This window comes from Silurus meridionalis, chromosome 22 (assembly GCF_014805685.1).
Source record: "Silurus meridionalis isolate SWU-2019-XX chromosome 22, ASM1480568v1, whole genome shotgun sequence".
NCBI lineage: Eukaryota > Metazoa > Chordata > Actinopteri > Siluriformes > Siluridae > Silurus > Silurus meridionalis.
Window position 1 is genome coordinate 15,325,941 of NC_060905.1, and position 19,795 is coordinate 15,345,735.

At 34.9% G+C, this 19,795-nt stretch overlaps 1 long non-coding RNA gene across 1 annotated transcript in view; it reads right to left on the reverse strand.

The window, feature by feature from the left end:
• The window catches only part of LOC124375990, a 29,244-nt gene extending 13,395 nt beyond the window's left edge, over window positions 1-15,849 (reverse strand). The window contains exon 1 of the long non-coding RNA XR_006923755.1: window positions 15,725-15,849. This is a non-coding gene — a long non-coding RNA (uncharacterized LOC124375990). The remainder of the gene's footprint in view (window positions 1-15,724) is intronic.
• Between the last annotated feature and the right edge of the window lie 3,946 nt (window positions 15,850-19,795).

Here is a 19,795-nt window from a genome sequence, read left to right on the forward strand (position 1 = left end):
TACATGGTAGCTACAAGATTTTATTTCTTATATCATGTTAACAAACTGCCTGAAAGAATGTACATCATCTTTGGAATATATAATAAATTAATTAATTAAAAAAGATCAACTCAAACACATGATCTGCTCATATATATTCACAGCAAGATATGTCTTCACCTCTTCATCTCTTTCACACTTGGGGACAATTTATCGTAGCTGATGCTACAGGCATGTTGTTGTGATGTGTGAAAAACAGAGAACCCTGGGGAAGCCCATAGACACAGGGTCCAACATGCACAGAGAACCCATAAAAACGTATAGCCAATTAAACTCCAAATTAAAAAGAGCTAGTAGATCGAAACCTGATAAGGAATCATTCTGTTGTAGGGTTTTATGTAAAACCTTTAATCATGAATGATTTATTTTAAAGATTATTATTAATTACCTACTAAAGTATGCATTCTCTAGTAACTACAGGGAAAACATTCAGAATGGTTTGTAGTTAAATAAGTGAGGATCAGCCTGAAAAAAGAATCCTGGGAATACTTAGTAAAGTTTACAGTAAATATACGTGATACAGTAAAACCCTTTAAAACAATTCAATCATTTTTTATTAAGAATTTATCAATTTATATTTACATATGAATGTTTTCTATTCAATCACAGTACTGTACACACAGTCGAGCTTCAATTGCCTCTCACGTGAACTAAAGGAGGGGCACCTCCGTTCTCCTGTTCTACCCCTAGTTTATTGCATGGGTATATTTTATTCTCAGAAGCAAACTATATGCACTGAAATCTTACTCTCAACAATATGATTATGATCAGTTTAAAAGAACAACACTAAATAAGATTTCAGCACTATTTGGCCTGTTTCCTTTTTGTTTTTCGGTTTGGTTCTTTAAGCACACAGGTCAAAAATCCCTAGTAGCTCGGTGGTAAGGTATGAGAAGCATTAAACATCATCCCCCTATTCAGAAAAAGTTTTCTCATAATGACTTCACCAGACAGGAAAGGAGAAGAGAAACAGACGGCTTAACGCAGCACACAATACTACAATACTGTAAAGTAAAAAAATAATTGCAAGATTGTTATGATGAATATCTTTTTTTTTACATTGTTGATAAGTTGCTTACATTTTGCATTACCTTTTAGAAACCTGTGGTTAAGTATTCTATGCAAACACCCAAAGCACTGCATCTCTGCCCATTGTCTACCCATGTTCTGCCCTGTAGCATGCTGTGTGAGTGAGGCAGTAGCCTCCTCTTGTGGTTAGAAACAGAGATGAATGTTCAACAGATGAGAAATGTGAAGGCCAGGCGTGTGCGCCAAATCGATTGTGCAAGAACTGAGGCTTCCCTTTGTGGTGTTAATATAATCAGTAAAAGTATTTAGCTATTTACTTGTTATGTAGACGGAAATAAAGGCTCCTTCAATTACAATAGACATCTCCTTAAAGATATCAGGCGCCCCAAAAAAAAAAAAAAAAAAAAAACCAAACAAACAAAAAACCCCCATAAAAAAATAAAAAGAAAAAAAGAAAGACTATAGGAGAAGTATAAGAGAAGTCTATATTACTGGGTCACTGACTTTCTTGGACACAACTTTCCTGCTACACAATAAACAGCTAACTGAGCTATTCGTATTTATTATATCATTGTAATATTTGTTATCATTATAATTGTTCTTAATTCTTTATTCTTAATTTCATAATAGAGGATACATTTTTTTATGTTTTTGGAGGATACATTTTTTTTTATGTTATTTTTTTTTTTTTTATGTTTTATGGTTGGTAAGTCATTCTGGGGGGTGATTATAAAGCATTAGGAACTCTGGGTTACTGATCAGAAGGTTATGTGTTCAACCCCCAGTATTGCCAAGCTGACACTCTTAGAGCAAGGCCCGTAACCCTCTGTGTTGTATCATGGCTGATCCCAGCTTCCTAACATCGCTGGGATATGCGAAGAAAGAATTTGAGTGTAATTTAATGTGCATATGACAATTATAAAGCACCATTACTTAAAAACAAAAAAAAAAGTATAAATTCAGTTATCACAATCCACCACTTGGTGGCACTCATAGATTGGATTAAAAAATAAAAAAATAAAAACACAAACAAACAGGAACACCCCAGGAAAAGGCTATTTCTTTTAAGTGCATAATTTGTAAAAAATAAATAAATAAATAAATAAAACAACTAAACAAACAAAAAAAAACTTTTTTATACCAAATAAAAATATAAAAATTATTATACCAACATTGAAAATATTTAGTTATTCATTGTTTCAACGCACAATAACACATCGGAACCCATTGGAACATTCAGGGGAAGATTATTCAAGTACATTGAATTTAATACTTTATGTCTTTCAATTTATTTGTACTATTTACCGCATAAAATCAATATATGATTTTTTTTCCAGGATGGTCAGGCCATTTTTTTATTCTGATAATGAATATTATACTCTGAATTGCAATGATTTGTGGTTTCATATATTTATTCCTATTATCCACACAACGTGGATGAGATGACAATTCGTTGCAGGCCACTGTGTATACACACACACACACACACACACACACACACACACATACACACACACACCTATAAGCAATTATGTGAATCCCATAAAGACAAACGAGGCATATGCAGAACCCCAAAGAGACAGTAAACTGACTTATTAATAATACAATTCTGCATATGCCTCGTTTGTCTATATGGCATTATATATATATATATATATATATATATATATATATATATATATATATATATATATATATATATATATTACACACACACACACACACACACACACACACACACACACACACACACCTATGAGCAATTATGTGAATCCCTTATAGACAAATATATATATATATATATATATATATATATATATATATATATATATATATATATATATATATATATATATATATATAAAAATTAAAATGTAAATTAAAATGTAAAACTAATCTAAGGATTTAAGATAAAGCACATAAAAAGACCAATACATACCACATACAGTATAAATAAAATATATTCATTATGCTTAAGAATTTCCATTTATCAAGAAATGTTTAACAAAATAAATCCTAAATAATCCTAAGTCATTTTTTTTAAACTTTTGATTAAAAAATATCTATTAGATTTGAGTTGCTAATGCTCCCTCTAACACTATTCCTGTGTTTAAAGTCGTAAGAAAATTCATTCGGTAGGACTAACGGCAGAATTATTACTTTTCACACAGGGGATTGAAAGTTTTAGTCATCTGCATGCATCAGACTTGCAAATGTGGCAGGAGTGTTCAACAGAGCTCATGAATAAAGGTTAAATACGGTGTTATCACTCGAAGAGGATTCAAAGGAGATTAATCATAGATCAATAGTATTTAAAGACAGTGAGAGAAGACCAAAGAAAAACAGAGCAATCCAGTCTATGCTAATCTGTTGTGTTACTGACAAATGTTAGCTCTGATATTATGATGTGGAAAAGGATATTTATTAAATCAAAGCAAGATCTAAATTGATATTAACAGAGTTTACGCTTTCACAATGATATTCGCATGTGCACCAATACAGTCCAGTGCACAGGAAAATATTGAATCAAGCAAAAACAGAATCAGACAGAAAATAGAGGGAGCATTCTCATGTAGAAACTATGAGGAATGCAAATTTTGCACTTAACAGTATTTTTATTTTATTAATCTTATTATTATGATGTGGAAAAGGATATTTATTGAATCAAAGCAAGACCTAAATTAATATTAACAGAGTTTACGCTTCTTGTGGTGCAGAGAGAGAAATTGTGGTATTGTATGAGGAAGTCTGGTGTGTCAGAGAAGTATGTGAGGGTGGTGCAGGACATGTATGAGGACAGTGTGACAGCAGTGAAGTGTGCAGTAGGAACGACAGACTGGTTTAGAGTGGAGGTGGAACTGCATTAAGGATCGGCCCTGAGCCCTTTCCTGTTTGCAGTGGTGATGGACAGGTTGACGGACGAGGTCAGACAGGAGTCTCCATGGACCATGATGTTTGCGGATGATATTGTTATTTGTGGTGAGAGTAGTGAGCAGGTTGAAAAGAGCCTGGAGAGGTGGAGATATGTCCTGGAGAGAAGGGGAATGAAAATCAGTAGGAGTAAGACAGAGTACATGTGTGTGAATGAGAGGGAGGGTAGTGGAGTGGTGCTGTTGCAGGGAGAAGAGGTGGAGAAGGTGGAGGAGTTCAGGTACCTGGGTCAACAGTGCAGAAGACACTCAATGGAGAGTGTGTTAGAGAAGTAAGAAGAAGAAAAGAAGTTAGTGAAGAAAAGAGTGCAGGCAGGGTGGAGTGGGTGGAGAAGAATGGCAGGAGTGATTTGTGATAGAAGAGTATCTGCAAGAGTGAAAGGGAAAGTTTATAGGACTGTGGTGAGACCTGCGATGTTGTATGGTTTAGAGACAGTGGCACTGAGTAAAAGACAGGAGGTGGAGCTGGAGGTAGCAGAGCTGAAGATGTTGAGGTTTTCGTTGGGAGTGACGAGGATAGACAGGATTAGAAATGAGTTTATTAGAGGGACAGCACATGTATGACGTTTTGGAGACAAGTTGAGGGAGGTGAGATTGAGATGGTTTGGACATGTGCAGAGGAGGGACATGGGGTATATCAGTAGGAGACTGCTGAGGATGGAGCCTCCAGGAAGGAGAAAAAGAGGAAGACCAAGGAGGAGGTTTATGGATGTGGTGAGGGAAGACATGCAGGTAGTTGGTTTGAAAGAGGCAGATGTAGAGGACAGGGGGGTATGGAGACGGATGATCTGCTGTGGTGACCCCTAATGGGAGAAGCCGAAAGAAGAAAAAGAAGAAAAATGTTATTATTTGCAGCACTCTGTCCATACTGAAAATATATTTTATTTTGTTTTCAACATTTGAAGAGAAAAAGACTAAATGTGCAACATCTGGATTTCAAGCTCACTATTTCAAAGCAAGCACATTTGTGATCTTGACCAAAATGACATCTTGAAGATTAAATCCTATAATTTGAAATGGATCATCATGTTTTACGCCATGTGGAGTTTGTTTTAACTTAAATGCAATGAGTCATAAAAGCAAAAAGAGAACATAGTCAATGCTAAGAAACCATAAGTTTTAATTCTGATTAGATTTCGGAAAATAATAAAAAAAAAAAGCTAAATAAAATGCTTGTAATGTAAATAATAAAGCTTGTGATGTTTAAAGTATGCAGTTCAGGAAACATATCAGTATATATGTGAACTTTTGAGAGAGAGGGGGAGCGAGCGAGAAAAAGAAAAAGAGAGAAAGAGCACCTAACATGGCCTTCGGCACTTTAGTCAATACACCCCTCAGGCTAATGAGCACTGCCCACAAGATTGTCAGACACTTCTTTTTTTTTGGATGTTGTACTTTCACTCATACACAGAGAGCTTCCAATTGATTACTTGGCAGTCCATCTACATTACTTGGCACTTCTCTTCATCCACCACCTGAGACAGAACAGCCCTTTGACTAACTCAAAAGAAAGATTAGTCCAGGGAAATGAGGCTACATCCCCCTGGACTCACACCTCACCAAATTTAACAATTTTAACACTTCCAGGTGAGACTGCTCTGACAACAAGATTGGATTTGCCCCTACCTTGAGTGTGATGGTGGGCTGGTGAAGTTCAAATAATCAACCATACCACTAGTATAATAACTATCCTAAGTCCCAAAAACTGTTTCACATTCTGTTGACATTGGGACCCAAGAGGAAGCCTACATACTTGGCCAGTCACATATTTTGCAGGGTTAATCATTAGGCTGGCTAATGGACTTCCCTAAATACTGACAGTCTTGACTATAGATTGTTATTATTCATATATTGTATACACAATGGAGCTGTAGCACTCAATCCATTAGTCATAGTCGGTTCTTTCTGACAAATGAAGAGTAACAAATGGAACCCAAATGTAAAGAGCTGTTTTATTGGGCATAAAATAACTCACCAAATAAACTCTTGATCAAACCCTGACTAAAATATGGGTCACATATAGCCACTACAAGAGCTTGTAATATGAAGCCTGTAATTGGATTCACCTTGCGGAAAGTGACAACCTTATCCGCTCTGAGTAGAAGTACAACAGGGTTGTTTAAATCATTTTGTGACTCTTCTATTATGCCTAACTCCAGGATTCATCCATTCATCTGAAACACTTCTTTTGTATTCAGGGAGGCCATATAGCCATGCTGAGGACAGTCTCAACATGGTGTTCTATGAAGTCAGTGAGCCCAAGCAGGATGAAAATAAATCACCTAAAAATCCTGTTTGAAAATTGGCAAACCTTAGAAAATTGCCCTTTGGGATGGTGAGACATCTCCAAGTGGGATTTGATGTTTTTGAAAACTGCTGTTCCAACTCTTTGCGCTCTGGCACTAGAACAAAATCTGTTTAAGTGGGCGGAGGTTGTAATAATGTCATATTTTATCATATTTTTCTGCAATACTTCATAGTTGACTTTCTAAACCCACCGCTTGCCCTTGCCACTTGGTAAATAATTTTTGGTAGTTATAAAAGGTGGGCAGTAATGAAAAGACTTTTTTTTCTTTTTTCTTATCAAGCTGTTTCAATTGGTGGTGATCAATAGTGATCCCTCAGGCTTGAAGCCATGGGCCTTTCAGAAGTGCCTGTGAATCAAATGCCTTATTTGTCCTTAATTCAGCAAGGAATGACTGCTGGAGATACAGAGAGTTACAAATGAAAAAGGAGTCTGATTATGAGTAGTGCCCTTTTGAAGAGCTATGACAATTCGGCGTAAGGTTAAAACTCTTGAGATGAGGACAATCCATTTGGTCCTGAGGAATGCTGTGAGCTGGACATGGACTACCAGACAGTGGTCACTCCGTATTGATGCATGCATATACAGTTATACAGCACTCATGATATGTGACAGACATCACATTATACTATGACACTGTTGATTGCATCTCTTTGAGGTCTCTGAATGGGGTGAGACAACAATTTCTTGTGCTGTTGTAATCTGAAGAGGTCTTGCTGTGTTTTTATTCGCACATTCAGTCAATTCCAAAATAATTGGAGAAGTTTGTGAAAATTATTTTAATCTCAGTTTTTCTAATTAAGCTTTTTTCCTGTAGGACACTCATTTTTTATTTAAAAATAGTACTTACCTCACAATTTAATAAAACATATAAGACTTATGGCCATTTTAACCTACTGAGAGAAACCAGGTTTCGGGGCTAAAACATTGCACAAAATCACACACTTTAGTGCTTGTAATCCTGCTACAAAGCATTAAAATCCTCTGCCATCCTTTAAAAGTGGATTATCCAAATACGTCAAAATAAATGTATAGCCAATGGTATGATCATCATCACCAAATTCTCAAAAAATCAATACATTTTCCGCTTTCCTTCTAGTACTTATTTAAAAACCTTTGGTTCAGATTCCAAGCAACAACTCTCTGTTTTCTGCATGTCCTTCTTGTTTTCACAAGGGTTTCCCCAGGCATTTCTGGTTTCCTCCAATTCACCAACAAACAAGTCAGTAGGTATGTTGGCTCTGAAATTTGAGTGTGAGTACTAAGTGTGCTGTGACTGTCATTTTTTTTATAATAACACCTGAATAGTGTCATATATTTAAAGTATAAGCAGTGAGAAACATGAAGCATTTCAATACTAGATGGCACTGTTGTTCTTCCTCTCTTCATCTACTGTAAAGGCTTTGTGCAGAAACAGTTTGCTTCAGAAACCCACACAACCACAATAGCTTCCTTGTAATGGCACTGGCTGGAGAAAAAGAAACAGTTCAATAATAACTTAACTTAACAATTAAAAAAGAATTCTGTGTAAAAATCATTGTCCTTATACAGTATAAGGTGTCTTGTGAAAACCAATGGTGGTTTTGAAGAGATATAAGTAATAATAATGGATATAAATTATTTAAAAGAGTATTAAAGTATTTAGCAGATGCCCATGGCCAGAGCGACGTACAAAAGTGCTATTCAATTACCTCTTTCTACTTTACAGTGGGGTAGAAAGAGGTAATTGAATAGCACTTTTGTACTCGCTCTGGACAAGGGCATCTGCTAAATGTCATAAATGTAAATGCACAATGATGTATAAAACAAGTAGTAAAGCATTATAGAAGCAATCAAATGCGATGTTCTGTTATCTCAAATATGTTGTGATGATAAGCGTCTTGTATGATGCAAGTTGACTTGAAGCACTAACAACTCATTAGCACTTGTCTGCATTTATTAGGTTTTTAATTAGGCATACCATTCTTCCATGGCGCACTGGGAAACTGGGGATTGCTGTATTACAACAATATATTTAATTATTATGCTTCAAGTGTACATAAGGTATGAGTAATGCAATAAGTGAACATGCTGATTGAACAAATATACCAGATCACATGTTGTATATCGGACATTATTACTATCCTATTGTTGTGTAGCTGTATTTAATTCTTTTAGTATCTCCACGAAAGTAAAACCTTCTTTCATTTTCGAAGCAGGCATGATTATGTTTAGCAGATGGTCCTTTCCCTAGAGCACCCAGTCAGTCGGCAGTCTGGCTGCCCAGGGGAAATTTGACCAAGGGTAAGGATCCAGTCTATTTTTTTGTAAGAGCCTTAGCTAAAAGCAGCATGCGAACATATAAAGCAATGATGCTGTGGAATGATATGCACCTGTTTTTGTAATGCTGTGTGACCCTACGGTCCAGATACCTTTTAATGTTGGAGAGATGATGGTTGGCAAAGCAAATAATTTGAACAAACTAATATTTACATCAGGGAAAAAATGGTCACCCTGTGAACCTTCAGTAAATGGAAAGCTGCTGAATTCCATTACAATAGAAGATGTTAGAAAAGTAGAAAGAATGGAGTGGAGAAATTAAACAGTACTGACGTGGGCTTCAGTTACAAAAGGGACTACATAAAAATACAATTTGAAGTTTGAATATTCAATGCTCACATTGCATTTGTACTCATAAATATGAAATTAAAAAATATTTATTCAGAATCCAAAACCAAAGATGCTTTTAAAAAATGTAATTAAATGGATGGTGATAACAGATAGAAAAAATATTCAGACTACAATACAGAAAGGTATTCGCTACAAGTGATTTGTTGCTAAGATGTTGTTGGTAATTACAGCTTCATCTACAGACAAGTACAGTAAAAAGTAATTGTAAGAATAATTGTGCCTGGTAACTGAACTGCAAACATTGTGGTTGAGTTTTGCCTTGGTCCTCTTGGCAAATCAACATAAATTCCCCAAAATATTGGGGGTCCCTTTGACAGACTAATAATTAAAAAATCCATAAGATTTAAAAAAATCAGGAGAATCGCCTTCTGTGATTTTTTCGGCTTTATGTTTCACATCATTGTCTGGTCAAAATGTTTATCCTTCATTTCCGTGGTAGAGATTAAATGCGCTGGTACATAATGATAAGTAGATGATTGTAGAAAGTGATATTATGTCCTATTCTTGATATATGTTTTTAAAGTAAGAATTATTGAAAGGCAATAGCTTAGAGAAGCTTGGTGATAAAAATTGCTTGCTGGCACACAACAGACCCCTTTATATTTTATGGTTTTTGTCAATGTAATAGACAGAAACGTCGTGATTGTTTTGTTACTTAGTAAGTCAAACTTAATAAGTAACTCACACATATAATGTGTAAGAAATGATTTAATGAAGATTCAAACAGAAAGCAATTACAAATACAAGTAAACTGCTGATGAAATCTCAGCTATGGCTAAAGCTGTGCCAGTGCTAATATAATAAGTACACTTCAACAAAAACACTAAGATGAAGTGTAATATATAATAAGCAAGGATTGTCTGAGGTGATAATGTGTTAATAGTAAGTAACCATGACAAATGGCAATTTTACTACATTTCCATTTCATTTGTCTGAGTGGGAGAGCAAAGTAAATTTAATACCCAGTAAAGTGGAAAGGAACAAATCTGTGTAAATTCCAGCATTATTATAGTTCACGTCAGAGAGCTGATTTCTGATTAAAAAAAAAAAAAAACAGTTTGCTGTAAGCCTTCCAGTAAAGCAGCCAGTGGTAGAAAAAATCCAAAACAATCTGACTTGAGCAAAAGTACATCACAAAAAAAATACTTGAAAAAGGTGAGATTAGACATCAAGAAAATTACTTGTCTGGTGAAAAATACTTGGATATACAGTATCTCACAAAAGTGAGTACACCCCACATATTTCAGCAACTATTTTAGTACATGTTCTCAGGGTTCAATACTATAGAAATTAAACTTGGATATATTTTACAGTAGTCAGTGTGTACTTTATATAGCAGTACAGATTTACTGTCCTTTAAAAATAACTCAACATACAGCCATTATTGTCTAAATAACTGGCAACAAAAGTGAGTAAGTGATACCAACTTGTCTTGTAACGATGCAAAGACACATTTCCTACTCATCATGTTTGGGTTCATGTTCTGCTTGACAAGACCATACAAATTTGTGTTTCTTGTATTAGAGCAGTTAAAAATTTGGTGCTTTGGGTACATAAGCACAGTGTGCCAACTTTTTTGGAAGTGGGGTTTTGTATATGTATATATTTAAAGGGGTCTCATGGCTTATGAGTAGTAGGTTTTTGGTTGTTGGAATTCAAACTCACAACCTTTTGATCAGAAGTGTCTTAATGTCTTAATCACTGAGCTACCTGTTTTAAATGATCTGGACTATCACAGAACATTAAATTGACATTTTCTAAGTAAGCCCAGTACTCTAAAATGTCAAAACATATTGCTAGCTACTATAGTTTAGCTCACTCAGCTATTGGCTTAAATGCACGTATTTCCGCAGGCTGGGATGCTGAGTTTTGAAATGTTGATATCTTTACCGGATTTTATTTCACTTAATTTGCAGATATTGATAGTGATATTTTCTTTTAAGCATATTTCATAAACTCTTTGAAGTCAGGAATCTCACTTCACTGACATTGACACTGCTTACTGAGCATTTTGTGCCTGAAGTGTACATTTTTGTCAGGAAACTTTTGGCATTTGAAATAGAAAAAAATAAGCAAGAAATAATCATAGACAGTGAATTTTTTTTTTAAAGAAAGTAAAAGTACTTTATTTTAGGCACATACTGACACTATACTTAGTTAAATATAATTATGCAACTGAAATAAACTTTATTTAAACTTAACCTGTATATATAATTTCAGGAACTTGTTGTCAATTGTGCAATCAGTAGAGGTTTGCATTAATAAATTATTATCATTATAAATATATCTTTGTAAAAAGAAATTGTAAAAACCTTAACATCTGTTTTGAACTATTTTGACCTTTCAACAACCTCTGAAATACTGATATCTTCAGTGGGTTTTGGTTGACATATTTTGCAGATCATTATCATGATGTTTTTAAATCATTTTTGCAAATCACATGTCAGCTAACCACATGTCAAAATAGAGCAATTTGCAAATGCAAAGCTAATGTTAAAGAATTATAATAAAAAACTCTAAAGTTAATACTACAGTGAAACATACTGAAATACTGTACTGAGTACAAATGTAGTTCATTATTGAGCCACTGCAGTGTGTGGACTATTTTAGACACAGACTAACACGTTCTTTAGTCTTAATTGAATGTATTAATTAATAAAATGTTTTATTTAAAATGTACTTAAAAAATTACAATTTAAAACTCAGAAGCTGCCATAAGAATAATGTTTTACCACAAATGGATTTCCATAAATGCCACATTTCTTGAGTAAACACTCATGCTGATATATTTGTTCATATATAGTTAGATAAATATATCTCAGTGGTGCAATTTTACAATGTTCTTAAATTTCCTCACCTTGCACCATGGAACAAAAATATGATTTTTCAACATTGTGAAATTTTTTTTTTTTTTTTTTGTGAGAAAGGCAAAACTTAGAACAAAAAAACAGATGAGCATAATCTAATTATGCTTCAGTAGTTCAACAGCCATATCTTGATTAGTTGGAACATGATTTCATTGGATTTCCCTGGATTAACGTGATGAGCACACACTTTATAGTTAATCAAAAGTAGGAGTAAAACCTGTTACAATCAAGCTGTGAAACCACATCACTTTCTACTGCTACGGGTCTTTTTCCAAATCCATGTTTTTGAGGTTATGGAAACCCCTAAAGAATGAAATAGGATGTTTAATAACCTTACAAATCCCAGAAGTATGTGAACTAATGTAATGTAAAATGTAAAGTAAGGAATACTGTAAAGTTATAATGCTTTCAACAATATACTATTTATTTTTTTAGCAAGTTCAAAATGAGTGATTATAAGAAATATCTAAATCAAATAAATATTTGGTGTGACCAATTCTTAAGAATTCTTACACTTGCACACTTTGTACACTTGCACAAAGTCAGGGATTTTATAGGATCAGAGTCAGGTGTATGAATAACCATTTACACCAAGCAGGTGCTAATGATCATCAATTTATTATGTAGGTTTAAACAAAGCAGTCACTTCCTGAAGCAGAAAGAGCTGTACACACACACACACACACACACACACACACACACACACACACACACACACACACACACACACACACACGTTTTACTTTAATAGAAGAATTTGCCCTCTTAAAGAAAGGGGAAACAATGAAATACAAAATAAGCATAAAATAAAATAAACATCTTCTTTCGGCTTCTCACATTAGGGGTCGCCACAGTGGATCATCCGTCTCCATACCCCCCTGTCCTCTACATCTGCCTCGTTCAAACCAAATACCTGCATGTCTTCCCTCACCACATCCATAAACCTCCTCCTTGGTCTTCCTCTTTTCCTCCTTCCTGGTGGCTCCATCCTCAACATTCTCCTACCAATATACCCCATGTCCCTCCTCTGCACATGTCCAAACCATCTCAGTCTCACGTCCCTGGCCGTGTCGCCAAAATGTCCTACATGCGCTGTCCCTCTAATAAACTCGTTTCTAATCCTGTCCATCGTCATCACTCCCAACGAAAACCTCAACATCTTCAGCTCTGCTACCTCCAGATCCACCTCCTGTCTTTTACTCAATGCCACTGTCTCTAAACCATACAACATCGCAGGTCTCACCACAGACCTATAAACTTTCCCTTTCACTCTTGCAGATACTCTTCTATCACAAATCACTCCTGCTATCACTCTTCTCCACCCACTCCACCCTGCCTGCACTCTTTTCTTCACTTCTCTAACACACTCTCCATTACTTTGCACTGTTGACCCCATGTACCTGAACTCCTCCGCCTTCTCCACCTCTTCTCCCTGCAACCGCACCACTCCACAGCCCTCCCTCTCATTTACACACATGTACTCTGTCTTACTCCTACTGACTCTCATTCCCCTTCTCTCCAGCACATACCTCCACCTCTCCAGACTCTTCTTAACCTACTCTCACCACAAATCACAATATCATCCGCAAACATCATAGTCGATAGAGACTCCTGTCTGACCTCGTCCGTTAACCTGTCCATCACCACTGCAAACAGGAAAAGGCTTAGAGCCGATCCTTGATGCAATCCATCCTCCACCTTCAATCTGTCGTTCCTTCTGCACACTTCACTGCTGTCACACTGTCCTCATACATGTCCTGCACCACTCTCACATACTTCTCAGACACACCTGACTACAAACACACAATGCAACTCCTTCTGACCTTCTCTATACTTCTCCATCAACATTCTAAAAGCAAATAATGCGTCTTTGATGCTTTTTCTCGGCATAAAACCATACTGTTGCTCTGCTATAAAGCTTTTATCAACATGTATTTTACTCTGCACGTGCCCACACTGCTGATCCTTAGAGAAACACTATGAAATGAAAAGAAAAGACTATTGGGAATAATTTAATATACATTCATGGAAAAATTATTAAAACGTAAACCAATGATTCTGATTGTGACGGCCTGCCAGTGCTAGCTAATGTAGCTCACTTAGCTGAACAATTTTGCACTCTTCTTCAGGTTTGGATGTTAACCTCTGAAATGCTGATATCTTCCGTGGGTTTTGTTTTACATAAATTGCAGATCATTATCATGATGTTTTTAAGCATATCTCATTAATTCATTAGAAAATGCTTATCTGTGTGAACTCTCTAAGACACTGCTGCTGTTTACTGAGCATTTAGAGTCAAGTGTAGACTTTTGTCAAACCACACTGTCAAATAAGTACAAGAAGAATACAAAAGTAGCTAATTATTGCGATGTGTAGACTAACTAACACTTCCTCATTGAATGTATTATTTTTTATTATTTTATTGTATTATTATGTATTGTATTGTTATATGACTGTATGTAAAATTTCAGTAACTTTTTATCACTTATATTAGAGGTGGTTCACATTTACGTCACCTTACATGAAAACTGTAATATATTAACAACTCTGTACAAGCTGTTGTAAGAATAATGTTTTACAACAAATGGATTTCCATGAATACCACATTTCTTGAGTAAATGCTCATGATGATATTCGTGACCCAGATAAATATATCTTGTTGTTGAAATGTTTAATGTTCTATAATTTCCTCACCTTGCACCATGGTAGGAAAATGAGATTTATTTTCTCTCATTGTGAAATTCTTTATATTTATTTAGTACGAAAGCCAAAACTGATTATGCTTTGGTAGTTCAACAGGCATATCTTGAATAGTTGAAACATGATCTCATTGGATTTTACTGAATTAATGTGCAGCCAAGTTTTGGCCAGAGATAAGCACACACTTCATACTTAATCCTGTTACAATCAAGCACTGAAACCACACTACTGGTTTAAATCTTTTTTCAAAACTTTCGTACATGATTCAGCAGATTTAGAAATTGAGAGATTGAGAAATTCAGCAGATTTATGTAAATTAATGACTATATGGTTCTCTGTTCCTTTTAAGGCCCCACACATAATTTTCCTCTACAAAACTTAATATATAAAAATTCAATTAGAAAATCATACATTGTTTTAAAAAAAAAAAATTCTAGCAATTTTCCTAGCTACAGGTAGCATGTATAACATTTGGTATATATTTCATTTGTATTAGCAAATACAATCATAGTCCAATTTATATTTTTGTCAATAATTTACACCATTTTTAGGGTTTTTAAGGGTTTTTAACTAGCAAATTCAGTCGTGGTCCAATTTATATTTTTGTCAATAATTTACACCATTTTTAGGTTTTTTTTGTCAATAAACAATATCTGTTTATTGTATATTAATTTACATGTACAAGTAGGGGCAACAAGCAAGCGTACCCCAATGTGAATCACATATTAAAATAATGGATTGATTCTTTTCTGGTTTGAACAAGTTATAGGCTATACAGTACACTCTAGACTCAGAGTACGTTTTTCTCTCAATTTTGAGGAAAAATGTATGCATATAAATTTGTTTGCAAAGCAAAATGTGCATTGTTTTGCAAATAATTAAAAGAACATGAAAACACAAAGCCAGTCATGTTGAACATCCGAAAACACCAAAAGATGTCATGCATGATGCCCTGAGAAGGCTTTACCTGGGCAATGAAACTCTGGTTTGAACAACTTCCATTTGTCCCACAAAACATTTTTCCATGAAACACGAACATGTTCATGCGATGGACAAAAAACTAAACTAAACTTCTATTTCTAAGAAATAGTGATAAAGGTAGCCAATAGCTTACTTTTATTTGTTGTTGGCCATAAGCCATTTCTTGAGCATGAAATTAAAATCAGTACCATATAGTTACTTACAGTTTATCTTGACCTTTGGATTTTTAGTCTTGCTGCATTCTTGACTTTTACTAACTGATGTATTTAATCAGACTCATGGAACTTTTTCTAATACACACAGAGGAACAGGATTTTGAGTTGTCAAGATTCAACAAACCAATTGCCAATTTTTAATTAAATGACTTTGTCATGAAAGGGGTGCTGAACATTTCCCCTTAGCCCTGGCCTTTCGTGTTTTTCAATGTCTCACACTTGTGTCTGGTTTCCCCTGAGCACACACACACACACACACACACACACACACACACACACACACACACACACACAAACGAGTCCCTGTGTTTCAGAAACTTATTGGCAAGTTAATGTTGTTGCGTTCTTATGTTGTCCTGTGTGTCTCAGCATCACACTCATATGTTGCATGCTTTTGCCTAGTATGTTTACTTTATGACTATGGTTAAAAGTTGGCCAAAGAGAGGCTCTGTAAACAGAAGAGAGAGAGACAGAGAGAGAGAGAGAGAGAAAACCAAATGTTTTTTTTTTTTGTCTGGTACAATTTTCTCCTGAAGGGTTATGACAAAAATTGTATTCAAGATTTATTCAAACTCAAATGCTAATTAGAAAATGCTAATTCAGTCATGTATTTCCCTAAAGAGCGTGCATAATTTGATGCATAATCCAAATTCATATGCATTTTCGTGCATAGCCGAGTATCATAGCTGCCAAAATGAAAATGTAAATTCCATTCGGATGCATGTTAGTTCATTTTGGCATTTTGCGTTCAATGTCTAAAACTGCTATGATTCTGCCGTAGTGAAAATGTAAGAGCATATGTAAATTGTTTGAATTTTGGATTTTTGCACTACAAACAAGGTCGTCCTGTCGATCAAACGCTAAAAGCAGGAGTTGGAAGGAACATTGTGTATTTTCAAGAAGTAGCATATGTCTAAAAGGAGAAGATAGTTGACAGTCCGTTTTTTTCTGTGCTTTTCTCATGAAAATAAAACTACTCCTGTCATGCTGCAGTAAGTCAGGTTGGTAAAGTGAGTTAGACGCTGGGCGCTTCTATCAATAATCTGTAAAAGGAATACGTACATACATAGGTTGGATTATGTGTTTTTTCTAAGCATACAATCCGTACATATTCTCTTGTTCATGAATGTAGGTTGTGGTCATAGAAATGTACTGAAGAAACAAGTGATATCAGAAAAAGAAGCATATCCCATAGAAACAGGAAATGAACTGAAATGTCCTTATATTACCAGTATGGATTGGTATGAAATAACAAAGAAAATTGCACATCTAGCTTGTCAAAATTTAGCATTTAAGAAATGTGAATGTATTCCACACTTAATAGTAAAGGTGTATAGTTTTTTGTCTTTTTTTTCCTTCAATGTTTTGATTCTTCTAGTGCATGTTTTGTAGTCAGGAATGTTCAAAATAGTATTTCTGCTCAGTGAGAGACTCAGTGTCTTCCCTAATATGTGCATAAATCTCATTCAGGAGCCCTACTGTGCTTCAGAAAATTAAACTACTTCTATGTCAATTTTAGTAGTATCTACTTCCATTTTAAATATCTCCAGGACACTGTTCTGCAGGTGTGAAAGCATAGAAGAGCTGTTCATTTCCCTTCCCAACAGCAGATGCTAATTATGTTATAAGATATTTGATTTGATATTATGAAAGATTTTTTTTGGGGGAATTTGAAGCAGAATAAACAGTGTAAATTTTTAAATAGCTTTAATTCTGGTCGTGTTGGTGTGCATCTTTAAAAACTGTTTGAATAACCTTCAATAAACTGTGATATATTGAATAAAATTATCTTAATCTATATCTTTATGTGTCATGGTTGAATATTTGGCCAGAATATAGTCTCTTTATCAATATAAACAGTCATAACTTCACTGATAGATTTCTCATAAATTCACTATTTGCCAATCTAATCTAATCTAATCTAATCTAATCTAATGAATCTATTATTATTATTATTATTATTTTTATTTTTATAATTATAATTATTATTATTATTAGGCTGTATATTTCTGTGACAATCCTGTCTACAGTGTGAAATGTCCATTAGATTGGATCTCCATTTGGGATCTGATCTCAGTTTTTGTAAATTTCAGTAAATTTGCTAGGAATGAGAAGAAGTATCAATATAGCCACTATTACACTGATCAGAATCTTTTGAGCTTGAAAAAAGGAGGCCCTTTTACAAGTAGCTTGTTGTCAGAGATGTGAGGAAACAAATAAACCCTGATTGTCACCATTTTGAAGTTTCTGTTTGCAGGCTACTTCATTACTAGATATATTTTCTGAAAATATATATTTTTTTGAGTGAGCTCTGTTGGAAAGTTTCTTTTTTTTCCATGTCTGTTTCTAATAGCTCTATGTTATAAGTCACAGAGTGATGAGGTGGTAATTAAGTGACTTTGGACATCTCTGGGATGTGATGTGCCTGAGGCAAGCTTGTCTAAAAGAAGATTAATAGGCTTTCGGCGCAAGCTGATTTTCAACTCTAAGATCAAGAGCATAATTAGCAGTGGGTTGGCGGATAGCAGTACTCTCCCTGCTGTGGATCAGAAGTACACTAGCTAACATGGGTGTCTTTGAAGTCATATAAGCAGAAGACTGCACTTAGCGCTCAGCAATGCTGTTATATTTTTTGAGGCATTTAATATTGTTTTCAGTACTCTGTAAGCCCTGACAAAACTCTGACTTGTTAGCTGGTTTTACTTGTTGTTTTCTTTGCAGTACATCCTTTTTCTTTTTGTCTTTTTTTATGGGTGAATCTGAATGTTGCCTCATCTTAATGTTGAGATCAATAATTTATTCATTATTTCATATCAACTGCTTTATCCTGGTCAGAGTCATGGTGGATCCCAGGAACACTAAATTGGAGTTGGGAGGAATGAATCCTGGGTGGGATGTCAGTTGATTACAAAGCACCATATCCACATTGATTCATTTACATGTGTAGTATTTATCACTGCCAAAAACAAAATATCATGCTAGTTTAGAAGGTTAGAGACTAAGAGTACCATGTCTAAAAACCAGAGGTGGAAAGTAAGGAATTACATTTAACTGTTGTTACTGTAATAAAGTAGTTTTTTTAAAGTAGTTTTTGAAATCTGTAATTTTACTTATACTTAAGCATGTTTTGTATTGTACTTGACTACATTTCATATCATATTCGTTACTAAGTAAAAAAGAAATACATAAAAAATAATGCAAGGTGGAAAAACGTGTGACACGGAAACTGCTGCGCTGATTGAATGATTGATGGCGAGAGAAAAAACTTGCTAAAGTCACAAGAAAGAAAGATCGAGAGATAAGACAGACACCAGTAATGCAGACCCAGCTGAAAGTAAAATGCCATCAAATTCTTTTGAAACAAACCCCTGGTCATATTTAAGTGACCACTTTGACTTCAAGTGCAAGAAAGGCAGCAACTTTATTATGCAGTGTAAGCTGTGTTTGCCCAAAGTGACTGAACTGGCAGCTTATAAAAACTCGACACCAAACATGCGCAAGTATGTTGAGGTAAGTTATTAATACTTATATCTTTAGATTACATAATTGCTAATGCTGGTTAGAACCAGGTTTGGAAATGAACGAGGACTCTGGTCAGAATTGTCATTGCACCCATAAGCTAGCTCTATTACCAGTGTCAAGATATAATTTTCATATGAAATGAATTTGAGATTAAATTTTAGCATTACCGCATAGCCAATCACACACTTTTGTTGAGAATGCAGTGTCCAATCTAAGCATTCTGATTCGTCACTGCGGAAAACGGAAGTAGTTTTTCAATGCGGTTGATCACTGTTTGAATTCTGAATCGCCATTTGTGATTATCGTTATCATAAATATTTTTTTCTTTTGCTGCGAAAGGCAACTCAGTCATGCACTGTAGTGCTTTTTTTTGTTTTGTATTTGGGCTCCTTTAATTAAAAACAACTAATTTGAGATTTATATCCACCTGTCCTTTTTGAGCCACACTAGAGATCGATCGATCGATCGATCGATCGATCGATCGATCGATCGATCTATCTATCTATCTATCTATCTATCTATCTATCTATCTATCTA